The sequence below is a fragment of the Pseudophryne corroboree genome, chromosome 6 (assembly GCF_028390025.1).
Source record: "Pseudophryne corroboree isolate aPseCor3 chromosome 6, aPseCor3.hap2, whole genome shotgun sequence".
In the NCBI taxonomy this organism is placed as follows: Eukaryota; Metazoa; Chordata; class Amphibia; order Anura; family Myobatrachidae; genus Pseudophryne; species Pseudophryne corroboree.
This window is the reverse complement of record NC_086449.1, coordinates 48,462,462-48,476,339: the sequence shown is the minus strand read 5'-3', so window position 1 is coordinate 48,476,339 and position 13,878 is coordinate 48,462,462. Positions and strand designations below refer to the sequence as shown.

Here is a 13,878-nt window from a genome sequence, read left to right as displayed (position 1 = left end):
CCACGCCGGCCGCCCTGTACACACACAGCGACGCGCCAATATATCGATAGATATATTGGCCGTCGGCTGTGCTGCGCGGCTGACGCGATACGTCTGTGAACGACGGAGTTCACAGACGTATCGGCCGTACACACTAGCAGACGGTCCCGTGATATATCGGCCGTTCAAGAGAACGGCCGATATATCGATCAGTGTGTACGGGCCTTTAGCCTAAGCAAACAAGCCTCTGACAGGGGACTAGCTTGTAATAGGGGCAGGTGCTCTCAAGTCTACTCCAGTGTCGAATGCAGGATTTTTCCTGGGGGTTGGGGTTCCATGTGATTACACATATACAGTACATCATGCATACACACACCTATATAGCATACAGACATACACATATATACACTAGTGATGTGCACCGGAAATTTTTCGTGTTTTGGTTTTGGATTCGGTTCCGCGGACGTGTTTTGAATTCGGAAGCGTTTTGGTAAAACCTCCCTGAATTTTTTTTGTCAGATTCGGGTGTGTTTTGGATTCGGGTGGGTTTTTTTTTTTCAAAAAAACCTAAAAATACAGCTTAAATCATAGAATTTGGGGGTCATTTTGATCCCATAGTATTATTAACCTCAATAACCATAATTTACACTCATTTTCAGTCTATTGTGAACACCTCACACTATTATTTTTAGTCCTAAAATTTGCACCAAGGTCGCTGTGTGACTAAGCTAAGCGACACAAGTGGCCGACACAAACACCTGGCCCATCTAGGAGTGGCACTGCAGTGTCAGACAGGATGGCACTTCAAAAAAATAGTCCCCAAACAGCACATGATGCAAAGAAAAATGAAAGAAAAAAAGAGGTGCAAGATGGAATTGTCCTTGGGCCCTCCCACCCACCCTTATGTTGTATAAACAGGACATGCACACTTTAATGAACCCATCATTTCAGCGACAGGGTCTGCCACACGACTGTGACTGAAATGACTGGTTGGTTTGGGCCCCCACCAAAAAAGAAGCAATCAATCTCTTCTTGCACAAACTGGCTCTACAGAGGCAAGATGTCCACTTCATCATCAGCCTCCGATTCCTCACCCCTTTCATTGTGTACATCCGAAGAAGCACACAAAAATAAATTAATCTATTCTGGCGCACCCCTGCAGCTGAGAAATATGTTGCTCTAGAGGTATCACCAACCTCTGTTGTGAACAGAAAATACAAAAATGGGCAAACATATAATATCAAGCGCTGGGAATTAAAATTCAAACCTTCCCTTTATGAATGGTTGTATTGAGGGTGTGTTATTATCCCCTCTTCCTCTATTCCACTTCTTATGGGGACCACTTCAATCCTCAATCCACATTCAGAATGGTACCATGTAAAAAAAACATATAATACAATGGTGTAGTATGTCTTAGCCGGATCAGACTTCACCCTAGTGATTCTCAGTTCAAGGAGTTGATAGGTGTTGAGCCTCCACCAATTTTTAGGGAACAGAGAACAGAAAGAGCGTACCCAAACTCACAGTAGGAATAGATGTGACAATCGTGTAAAGGTATCTTTATGTGAAATCACAGAGGATAGTCTAGAGGGCGTACCCCAACTCACAGTGACTGGAGAGAAATGAAACCCATAAAGGTTTCTTTAAGTGAGGACCACAGATTACAGCGTACCCCAACTCACGATAAAAAGACGTTTGTAATCCTATCACGGTATCTTTTACTCTTCAAATACCAGATGAGAAACAGTGCAAAAAGGTTTATTCCATAAAATTCGATAAAATATTCACACAGGAATATACAATTAACTGGTAAAAATCAACTAAAAAGGAGCATAGGTGCACGATCATACCACCCAGATTTGGACACCTGAAGTATATCACCTGAGCATGCAAGTTCCGGAGTTCTTATTGGTGCGTCCAGGGTCCAAAGTCCAGGTGGGAAGAAAGTGCATCAAAATAAAAAGAAAAAGCTCCTGTCTGCTGCCAACGCGTTTCAATCTCTGCAAGAGATCTTCCTCATCCCCCTTTTCACAGATTATTAATTCGTCCCCACTGGAATCCACCATCTCAGATCCCTGTGTACTTTCTGGAGGAAATTGCTGGTGAATGTCTCCACGGAGGAATTGATTATAATTTATTTTGATGAACATCATCTTCTCCACATTTTCTGGAAGTAATCTTGTATGCCGATTGCTGACAAGGTGAGCGGCTGCACTAACACTCTTTCGGAGTACACACTGGAGGGGTGGGCAACTTAGGTAAAATAAAGCCAGTTTCTGCAAGGGCCTCCAAAATGCCTCTTTTTCCTGCCAGTATACGTATGGACTGTCTGACGTGCCTACTTGGATGCAGTCACTTATATAATCCTCCACCATTCTTTCAATGGTGACAGAACCATATGCAGTGACAGTAGACGACATGTCAGTAATCGTTGGCAGGTCCTTCAGTCCGGACCAGATGTCAGCACTCGCTCCAGACTGCCCTGCATCACCGCCAGCGGGTGGACTCTGAATTCTTAGCCTTTTCCTCGCACCCCCAGTTGCGGGAGATTGTGAAGGAGGAGCTGTTGACGGGTCACGTTCCGCTTGACTTGACAATTTTCTCACCAGCAGGTCTATGAAGCTCTGCAGACTTGTGTCTGCCGGAAAGAGAGATCCAACATAGGTTTTAAATCTAGGATCGAGCACGGTGGCCAAAATGTAGTGCTCTGATTTCAACAGATTGACCACCCGTGAATCCTGGTTAAACAAATTAAGGGCTCCATCCACAAGTCCCACATGCCTAGCGGAATCGCTCTGTTTTAGCTCCTCCTTCAATGTCTCCAGCTTCTTCTGCAAAAGCCTGATGAGGGGAATGACCTGACTCAGGCTGGCAGTGTCTGAACTGACTTCACGTGTGGCAAGTTCAAAGGGTTGCAGAACCTTGCACAACATTGAAATCATTCTCCACTGCGCTTGATTCAGGTGCATTCCCTCTCCTTTGCCTAGATCGTGGGCAGATGTATAGGCTTGAATGGCCTTTTGCTGCTCCTCCATCCTCTGAAGCATATAGATGGTTGAATTCCACCTCGTTACCACCTCTTGCTTCAGATGATGGCAGGGCAGGTTCAGGACTGTTTGCTAGTGCTCCAGTCTTCGGCACGCAGTAGCTGAATGCTGAAAGTGGCCCGCAATTCTTCGGGTCACCGACAGCATCTCTTGCATGTCCCTGTCGTTTTTTAAATAATTCTGCACCACCAAATTAAATGTATGTGCAAAACATGGGTCGTGCTGGAATTTGCCCAGATGTAATGCACGCACAATATTGGTGGCGTTGTCCGATGTCACAAATCCCCTGGAGAGACCAATTGGGGTAAGCCATTCTGCGATGATGTTCCTCAGTTTCCGTAAGAGGTTGTCAGCTGTGTGCCTCTTATGGAAAGCGGTGATACAAAGCGTAGCCTGCCTAGGAACGAGTTGGTGTTTGCGAGATGCTGCTACTGGTGCCGCCGCTGCTGTTCTTGCTGTGGGAGGCAATACATCTACCCAGTGGGCTGTCACAGTCATATAGTCCTGAGTCTGCCCTGCTCCACTTGTCCACATGTCCGTGATTAAGTGGACATTGGGTACAACTGCATTTTTTAGGACACTGAACCTTGCACAACATTGAAATCATTCTCCACTGCGCTTGAGTCAGGTGCATTCCCCCTCCTTTGCCTATATCGTAGGTAGCTGCATAGGCTTGAATGGCCTTTTGCTGCTCCTCCATCCTCTGAAGCATATAGAGGGTTGAATTCCACCTCGTTACCACCTCTTGCTTCAGATGATGGCAGGGCAGGTTCAGGAGTGTTTGCTGGTGCTCCAGTCTTCGGCATGCAGTGGCTGAATGCCGAAAGTGGCCCGCAATTCTTCGGGCCACCGACAGCATCTCTTGCACGCCCCTGTTGTTTTTTAAATAATTCTGCACCACCAAATTCAATTTATGTGCAAAACACGGGACGTGTTGGAAATTGCCCACGAGTAATGCACGCACAATATTGGTGGCGTTGTCTGATGTCACAAATCCCTAGGAGAGTCCAATTGGGGTAAGCTTTTCTACGATGATGTTCCTCAGTTTCCGTAAGAGGTTGTCAGCTGTGTCCCTCTTATGGAAAGCGGTGATACAAAGCGTAGCCTGCCTAGGAACGAGTTGGCATTTGCGAGATGCTGCTACTGGTGCCGCCGCTGCTGTTCTAGCTGCGGGAGGCAATACAGCTACCCAGTGGTCTGTCACAGTCATATAGTCCTGAGTCTGCCCTGCTCCACTTGTCCACATGTCCGTGATTAAGTGGACATTGGGTACAACTGCATTTTTTAGGACACTGGTGACTCTTTTTCTGACGTCTGTGTACATTTTCGGTATTGCCTGCCTAAAGAAATGGAACCTAGATGGTATTTGGTACCGGGGACACAGTACCTCAAACAAGTCTCTAGTTGCCTCTGAATTAAAGGTGGATACCGGAAACACGTTTCTCACCACCCAGGCTGCCAAGGCCGGAGTTATCCGCTTTGCAGCAGGATGACTGCTGTGATATTTCATCTTCCTCGCAAAGGACTGTTGGACAGTCAATTGCTTACTGGAAGTAGTACAAGTGGTCTTCCGACTTCCCCTCTGGGATGACGATCGACTCCCAGCAGCAACAACAGCAGCACCAGCAGCAGTAGGCGTTATACTCAAGGATGCATCGGAGGAATCCCAGGCAGGAGAGGACTCGTCAGACTTGCCAGTGACATGGCCTGCAGGACTATTGGCTTTCCTGTGTAAGGTGGAAATGGACACTGAGGAAGTTGGTGGTGTGGTATGCAGGAGCTTGGTTCCAAGAGGAAGGGATTTAATAGTCAGTGGACTGCTTCCGCTGTCATCCAAAGTTTTTTAACTTGTCACTGACTTCTGATGAATGCGGTCCAGGTGACGTATAAGGGAGGATGTTCCTAAGTGATTAACGTCCTTAACCCTACATATTACAGCTTGACAAAGGAAACACATGGCTTGACACCTGTTGTCCGCATTTGGGTTGAAATAATTCCACACAGATGAGGTGATTTTTTTTGTATTTTGACCAGGCATGTCAATGGCCATATTCGTCCCACGGACAACAGCTGTCTCCCCGGGTGCCTGACTTAAACAAACCACCTCACCATCAGAATCCTCCTTGTCAATTTCCTCCCCAGCAACACCCATATCCTCATCCTGGTGTACTTCAACAGTGACATCTTCAATTTGACTATCAGGAACTGGACTGCGGGTGCTCCTTCCAGCACTTGCAGGGAGTGTGCAAATGGTGGAAGGCGTAAGCTCTTCTCGTCCAGTGTTGGGAAGGTCAGGAATCGCAACCGACACAATTGGACTCTCCTTGGGGATTTGTGATTTAGAAGAACGCACAGTTCTTTGCCATGCTTTTGCCAGGTTAAGTCCTTTCATTTTTCTAGCGAGAGGATGAGTGCTTCCATCCTCATGTGAATCTGAACCACTAGCCATGAACATAGGCCAGGGCCTCAGCCGTTCCTTGCCACTCCGTGTCGTAAATGGCATATTGGCAAGTTTACGCTTCTCATCAGACGCTTTCAATTTAGATTTTTGGGTCATTTTACTGAACTTTTGTTTTTTGGATTTTACATGCTCTCTACTATGACATTGGGCATCAGCCTTGGCAGACGACGTTGATGGCATTTCATCGTCTCGGCCATGACTAGTGGCAGCAGCTTCAGCACGAGGTGGAAGTGGATCTTGATCTTTCCCTATTTTAACCTCCACATTTTTGTTCTCCATTTTTTAATGTGTGGAATTATATGCCAGTATCAATAGCAATGGTCTACTACTATGTATACTGCGCACAACTGAAATGCACTACAGGTATGGATGGATAGTATACTTAACGACACAGAGGTAGGTACAGCAGTGGCCTTCCGTACCGTACTGCTATATATACTGGTGGTCACGGTCAGCAAACTGCAAAACTAAAATGCACCACAGGTATAGAATCTAGATGGATAGTATACTTGACGACACAGAAGTAGGTAGAGCAGTGGCCTTCCGTACCGTACTGCTATATATACTGCTGGTCACTGTCAGCAAAACTCTGCACTGTACTCCTCCTATATAATATACTGGTGGTCCCCAGTCCCCACAATAAAGCAGTGTGAGCACAGATATATGCAGCACACTGAGCACAGATATGGAGCGTTTTTCAGGCAGAGAACGGATAATACTGGTGGTCACTGGTCAGCAAAACTCTGCACTGCACTCCTCCTATATAATACAGCTGCTCCCCAGTCCCCACAATTAAGCAATAAGCACAAATATTAATAAACGGAGAGGACACCAGCCACGTCCTCTCCCTAACATTTCCAATGGGCGCGCTCGGGTTAACCGAGCCATACGGAAGAATCCGAGTATGCCTCGGACCCGTGTAAAATAGGTGAAGTTTGGGGGGGTTCGGTTTCCGAGGAACCGAACCCTCTCATCACTAATATACACACACACCTCCCACTCACCAAGCAGAAGAAGGATCAGCTGCAGTCAGGACAAGGCCCCATTCTATTAGGCTACGCCCCAAAAAATGCCGTGATTCGCAGGTCTTCCTTGAAGCGGATAATGGGACCGCTGTGGCAATGCTAGCAGCTCTGAGTAGATGCCGGGACCTGGAGGATCTCGCACAGACTCCTCCAAACTGCAGGCTTCTGATAGGTGTGACACGACAAGCTATTCTGTAAGCATGGTGAGTGACATGCTGCTGGGGGCAGGGGTGTATGCAGCTTTAGGTCCCACAGTCCAACTACCGGCTCCCCGTTCAGGCCCCGTCCCCATTCATTCAGAGTTCGCTCATGCGCAGTCGTTTTCTGAGGGGGAGGGAAGGTTGCAGTGGGAATCCGGGAGCTGCCATTCAATATGCGGGGCAGTGGGGGACTCAAGCAAAATACGGGAGGGTAGGCAAGTCTGCTGTATATATATATATATATATATATAATGTGCAGTGTTATTATACAGCAGGGACTCTGTCCTAAGTTATACACATGATGTACTAGGGACTATATACCAATAACATCTCTCTCTATATATACTGTATATGTATAATGTGCGGTGTTATTATACAGCAGGGACTATGTCCTAGGTTATATACATAATACGCTAGGGACTGTATACCAATAACATCTATCTCTATATATACTGTATATGTATAATGTGCAGTGTTATTATACAGGAGGGACTCTGTCCTAGGTTATACACATGATACACTAGGGACTATATACCAATAACATCTATCTATATATATGCTGTATATAAATAATGTGCAGTGTTATTATACAGCAAGGACTCTGTCCTAGGTTATACACATGATACACTAGGGACTATATACCAATAACATCTCTCTCTACATATACTGTATATGTATAATGTGCAGTGTTATTATACAGCAGGGACTCTGTCCTAGGTTATATACATGATACACTAGGGACTATATACCAATAACATCTCTCTCTATATATACTGTATATGTATAATGTGCAGTGTTATTATATAGCAGGGACTCTGTCCTAGGTTATACAGATGATACGCTAGGGACTATATACCAATAACATCTATCTCTATATATACTGTATATGTATAATGTGCAGTGTTATTATACAGCAGGGACTCTTCCCTAGGTTATACAGATGATACGCTAGGGACTATATACCAATAACATCTATCTCTATATATACTGTATATGTATAATGTGCAGTGTTATTATACAGCAGGGACTCTGCCCTAGGTTATACACATGATACACTAGGGACTATATACCAATAACATCTCTCTCTACATATACTGTATATGTATAATGTGCAGTGTTATTATACAGCAGGGACGCTGTCCTAGGTTATACACATGATACACTAGGGACTATATACCAATAACATCTATCTCTATATATACTGTATATGTATAATGTGCAGTGTTATTATACAGCAGGGATACTGTCCTAGGTTATATACATGATACGCTAGGGACTATATACCAATAACATCTATCTCTATATATACTGTATATGTATAATGTGCAGTGTTATTATACAGCAGGGACTCTGTCCTAGGTTATACACATGATACACTAGGGACTATATACCAATAACATCTATCTCTATATATACTGTATATGTATAATGTGCAGTGTTATTATACAGCAGGGATCCTGTCCTAGGTTATATACTTGATACGCTAGGGACTATATACCAATAACATCTATCTCTATATATACTGTATATGTATAATGTGCAGTGTTATTATACAGCAGGGACGCTGCCCTAGGTTATACACATGATACACTAGGGACTATATACCAATAACATCTATCTCTATATATACTGTATATGTATAATGTGCAGTGTTATTATACAGCAGGGATACTGTCCTAGGTTATATACATGATACGCTAGGGACTATATACCAATAACATCTCTCTGTATATACTGTATATGTATAATGTGCAGTGTTATTATACAGCAGGGACTATGTCCTAGGTTATATACATAATACGCTAGGGACTATATACCAATAACATCTATCTCTATATATACTGTATATGTATAATGTGCAGTGTTATTATACAGCAGGGACGCTGCCCTAGGTTATACACATGATACACTAGGGACTATATACCAATAACATCTATCTCTATATATACTGTATATGTATAATGTGCAGTGTTATTATTCAGCAGGGATACTGTCCTAGGTTATATACATGATACGCTAGGGACTATATACCAATAACATCTCTCTATATATACTGTATATGTATAATGTGCAGTGTTATTATACAGCAGGGACTATGTCCTAGGTTATATACATAATACGCTAGGGACTATATACCAATAACATCTATCTCTATATATACTGTATATGTATAAGGTGCAGTGTTATTATACAGCAGGGACTCTGCCCTAGGTTATACACATGATACACTAGGGACTATAGACCAATAACATCTATCTCTATATATACTGTATATGTATAATGTGCAGTGTTATTATACAGCAGGGACTCTGTCCTAGGTTATATACATGATACACTAGGGACTATAGACCAATAACATCTATCTTTATATATACTGTATATGTATAATGTGCAGTGTTATTATACAGCAGGGACTCTGTCCTAGGTTACAAACATGATACACTAGGGACTATATACCAATAACATCTATCTCTATATATACTGTATATGTATAATGTGCAGTGTTATTATACAGCAGGGATACTGTCCTAGGTTATACACGATACACTAGGGACTATATACCAATAACATCTATCTCTATATATACTGTATATGTATAATGTGCAGTGTTATTATACAGCAGGGACTCTGTCCTAGGTTATACACATGATACACTGGGGGCTATATACCAATAACATCTCTCTCTATATATACTGTATATGTATAATGTGCAGTGTTATTATACAGCAGGGATACTCTCCTAGGTTATACACATGATAGGATACAGATATAGCTTTCTCTCCCTATATACACCTATACTACAGATGTAGCCACGCTCATCTATACCGTGATGCATTCACACATGCGCACGCATTGTTGCATAGTGTGAACGCGCCGCTGTGATACTGATTGCAGCGGGTGTTAGCGCCATAGTGTAACATGGTGTGTGCATGCGTACGCAGTGGGCACACTTGTCACAACATCGCTGCCGCGATACACAACGATGAGCATGGCTACATCTGTATATATAATATACACAATATATATGCCGGTATATGATGCTACATGTATAAATATAATGAGCGCTGTGTATTACACCGCAGGGTCATCCCATCCCCCATCCGCCGCTCGCCCACCTTCCATCCAAGGACCTTATTCAATAAGGATTGCAAAATTATCAAATCACAATCCGGCTTATTATGGAACGGCTGCGCATGAGCAGTGTTTGCATTGCGCACGTGCGAGTAATAATAGCGACAGAAAATGCGTATACACCGTGATCACATGCAGACGCTATTTGACTGACAGGAAGCCGGCATTTCTGGGTGGAAACCTGACATTTTCTGGGTGTGTGTGATAAAACGCAGGCGTCCCAGGAGTTTTTAAGGAGGGCCTCTGACATCAGCGATGACCACTTCCAGCCTCTTGTGTCACAAGAATTGTAGCCGACCTTACCTGGCGCAGATAGGAAAAATCTTCCATGTTCCGGTAATTGCGCATGGTTCTGCGATCAGCTGCATATTGCGATGCAGTCACAGTTTCTGCAATGGGCGTTTTTTCTCAATTTCTGGGCGGCAACTATTTGATCGCAGAAACTGCTTTTTATCAGAAATAGCAATCCTTACTGCATAAGGGGCCTAATTCAGATCTGACTGCAACAGCAAAATATTTCTGTAATGGGCAAAACCATGTGCAGTGGTAACATGTGCAGAGAGAGTTAGATTTGGGTGGGGTGTGTTCAAACTGAAATATAAATTGCAGTGTAAAAATAAATCAGCCAGTATTTACCCTGCACAGAAACAGTATAACCCACCCAAATCTAACTCTCTCTGCACATGTTACATCTACCCCACCTGCAGTGCACATGGTTTTACCCATTAGAGATAGATTTTGCTTTTGCAATCAGGTCTGAATTAGGGCCTAGGTCCCACGTGTGGGGAGCTGGTCACTCATACCATATATGGTGCCCACAGACGTCTCTCATACACAAGGAACATCGCTCACCTCACTGCCGGTCACCGTCACCTCCTCTCCCGACTCCTCCACTGAAATGTGTTGTGTCCAATGTTATCAACTCTAAAATAAAAAACAAGCAGCTGTTGTGTGAAAAACAAGCCCAGCACCAGCGTCCTCACTCCTGCTCCTCTCTCCACACACACAGGAAACTTCTCCTCCCCCCTCCTTCACCTAATCCATGTCCTCCACTCTGAGCTCACACAGAGCCTCTCTCTCTCTCACACTCCCTGATTGCATTAACTCCTTCAGCTCCTGAAGTGGTTACAGCCCCATAGTAAAGCAGGATAATGCAAGGGTGTGGATCATAGGATCCACAGTGTCTAGGTCGACAATGTTTGGGTTGACAGTCACAAGGTCACTAGGATAATCATCATTTCTGCCATTACCTTCGTAAACACCCTTGGTGCGGTGGACAGTCCAAACGGCAGCGTCTGGAACTGGTAGTGACAGTCCTGTACCACAAATCTGAGGTACTCCAGGTGAGGATGGTAAATGGGAACATGCAGGTAAGCATCCTTGATGTCCAGGGATACCATGTAATCCCCCTCGTCCAGGCTTGCAATAACCGCCCTGAGCGATTCCATCTTGAACTTGAATTTCGTTATGTATGTGTTCAAGGATTTCAAATTTAAAATGGGTCTCACCGAACCGTCCGGTTTCGACACCACAAACAGAGTGGAATAGTAACCCCTTCCTTGTTGAAGGAGGGGCACCTTGACTATCACCTGCTGGGAATACAGCTTGTGAATTGCCTCTAGCACAGCCTCCCTGCCGGTAAAGCAGATTTGAGGAAACGGCGTGGGGGAGACGTCTCGAATTCCAGCCTGTACCCCTGAGATACTATTTGAAGAATCCCGGGATCCACCTGTGAGCGAGCCCACTGACCGCTGAAATTTTTGAGGCGGCCCCCCACTGTACCTGGCTCCGCCTGTGGAACCCCACCGTCATGCGGTGGACTTGGAAGAAGCGGGGGAGGACTTTTGTTCCTGAGAACCTGCTGCTTGTGGCAGTCTTTTGCCTCTACCTCTGCCCTTGGGCAGAAAGGACCGGCCTTTCCCCCGCCTGCTTTTCTGGGGTCGAAAGGACTGTACCTGATAATACGGCGCTTTCTTAGGTTGTGAGGGAACATGGGGCAAAAAAGCTGACTTCACAGCTGTTGCTGTGGAAACCATAGGCGTGCGCAGCTAATTGTATTAGGGGGTGCACCGCAGGAGGGGCGCATCTAGCACCGCCTTTTGGGGCGTATCTAGAACCACACAGGGACATGTCTAGAACCTTTTTACATTCTTGCAATAAAATCACATGGTTTAATCTAATTTCTCTCTTTCCTAATAATAAAGTAGATATAATACACCCCAGAGAAATAAAATAAAACATAATGGTGCGACCGCCGGCTGGTACTGACTGTCCGGGTACGGCATATCCCTGAGTCCTAGCTGCTGCTGCACCCTATTGCTGCTTACACGTCCCCAATCTATCCCTGACCCAGTGGCTTAACTAGAGAGTGGTGGGCCTAGGTGCATGTGCATTCCCCTCCCCACGCACCCTACCCCTCGTACCCTCCCAGCACCTACACCCTGATTTTGAGTGGACCACTCTGAAAAATATGGCATATTTAGGGGACCGAACATTTCAGTTTTAATATAACACAAGTAAGGTTTATAATTTACATGTGTGCAATCAGAGCTACATCTGCCTCTTTCTATACCATCAGACCCCTCCTCTGCAGGACACCAGCATTTGTCACATATGTCTCCATGCTCACCAGCTACTGACAGTACTGCCCCTTATTCAGATTATGCCACATGATATGAGCCGAAATTCACATTGCGCCGCACAGTACGAGCCGAAATTCACATTACGCCACACCATATGAGCTGAAATTCACTTTACACGACACGGCATTAGCCGAAATTCACATTACACCACACAGTATGAGCCGAAACTTACATTACGCCCCACAGCATGAGACGAAATTCACATTACGCCACACAGTATGATCCAAAATTCTCATTACACCACACAGTATGAGCTGAAATTTACATTACACTACACAGTACGAGTTGAAATTGACATTACACCACACACTATGAGCTTAAATTCGCATTACACCACATGGTACGAGCTTTTAGTTTTATAAACTTTTGTCAAGCTACACATTGCTAGAACAGAGAGTATCTGTATTTCTTTCTGGAAACCTGAGTGATGCAGCCGCACCGCTGGTCTCATATATATGTATATATATATATATATATATATATATATATATATATAATATACACAATGAAAATTTATGTATTTGTACATTGAAACGTTGACAGTACCACAAGGCTCCTGTCTTGTTTCATCGCCGTGAGTGCCGCCCCACAGATGATTTTTATATGGGGAAGGGAAACGTCTTTTCTCCATTTGGAAGGCACCGTTTTTTTTTTATTACCTTGATGAAGTGGAGTGCCGCCTGATATGTTGCTTTATATATATATATACAGCCCACCGCACCCCAACCCCTGGGAATGGCGAGTGCAGTGGTTCCTCGTGTTTGTTTATATATATATATATATATATATATTTTATAATTTTATATATATATACATATGTGTGTGTGTGTGTGTATATATATATATATATATATAATCTGTGTATGTATAATGTATAAACAGGCTTCTTTTCTTTTTTTTCTGAGTGCATTTGAAGTCCTACAGTCTACAGATTTTTTTTTTTTTTTAGGGGGGGTGGGTAACTTTTTGTACATGAACTGGCAGAGCTGCAGGCCTGCAGCACTGCAGTGTCCTTCTCCTTAACACTTACCGACTGACTGCTGAGCGGTGTGTTTCACTCGGCTCCAGCTCAGACTCTGAGCCCTCCCAAGAGGAATGGTGGCCTGAGGCTGTGGCTGCACACCTGCAGAGCACGGACGTGAGGGGGGAGAGAGCCGCAGACGAGAGGAGCAGACAGCGCGTGGACGGAGCGGGGAGAGAGCCGCAAATGGGAGGGCGATACAGAGCGCGGACAGGAGGGGGGAGAAAGCCGCGTACGGGAGGGGGTAGACAGAGTGAGGACAACAGGGGGGTGGGAGAGAGCCGGGGACAGGAAGGGGAGACAGAGCGCGGCCAGGAGAGGGGAGAAAGCCACGTATGGGAAGGGGGAGACAGAGTGAGGACAAGAGGGGG

The 13,878-nt window shown here is 44.7% G+C and overlaps 1 protein-coding gene across 2 annotated transcripts in view; it reads right to left on the bottom strand.

Annotated features, from left to right (window-relative positions):
- The window catches only part of LOC134936054 (zinc finger protein 268-like), a 67,973-nt gene extending 56,544 nt beyond the window's left edge, over window positions 1-11,429 (bottom strand). The window contains exons 1-2 of one of the 2 annotated variants that reach the window (XM_063930961.1): window positions 11,095-11,429; window positions 10,697-10,768 (exon numbers count right to left, since the gene is read on the bottom strand). The gene's annotated coding sequence lies outside the window, so the exon portion shown is untranslated. Of the gene's footprint in view, window positions 1-10,696; window positions 10,886-11,094 lie in introns of those variants that run through there. The other variant, XM_063930960.1, reaches the window with a different exon arrangement.
- Window positions 11,430-13,878: the final 2,449 nt, after the last annotated feature.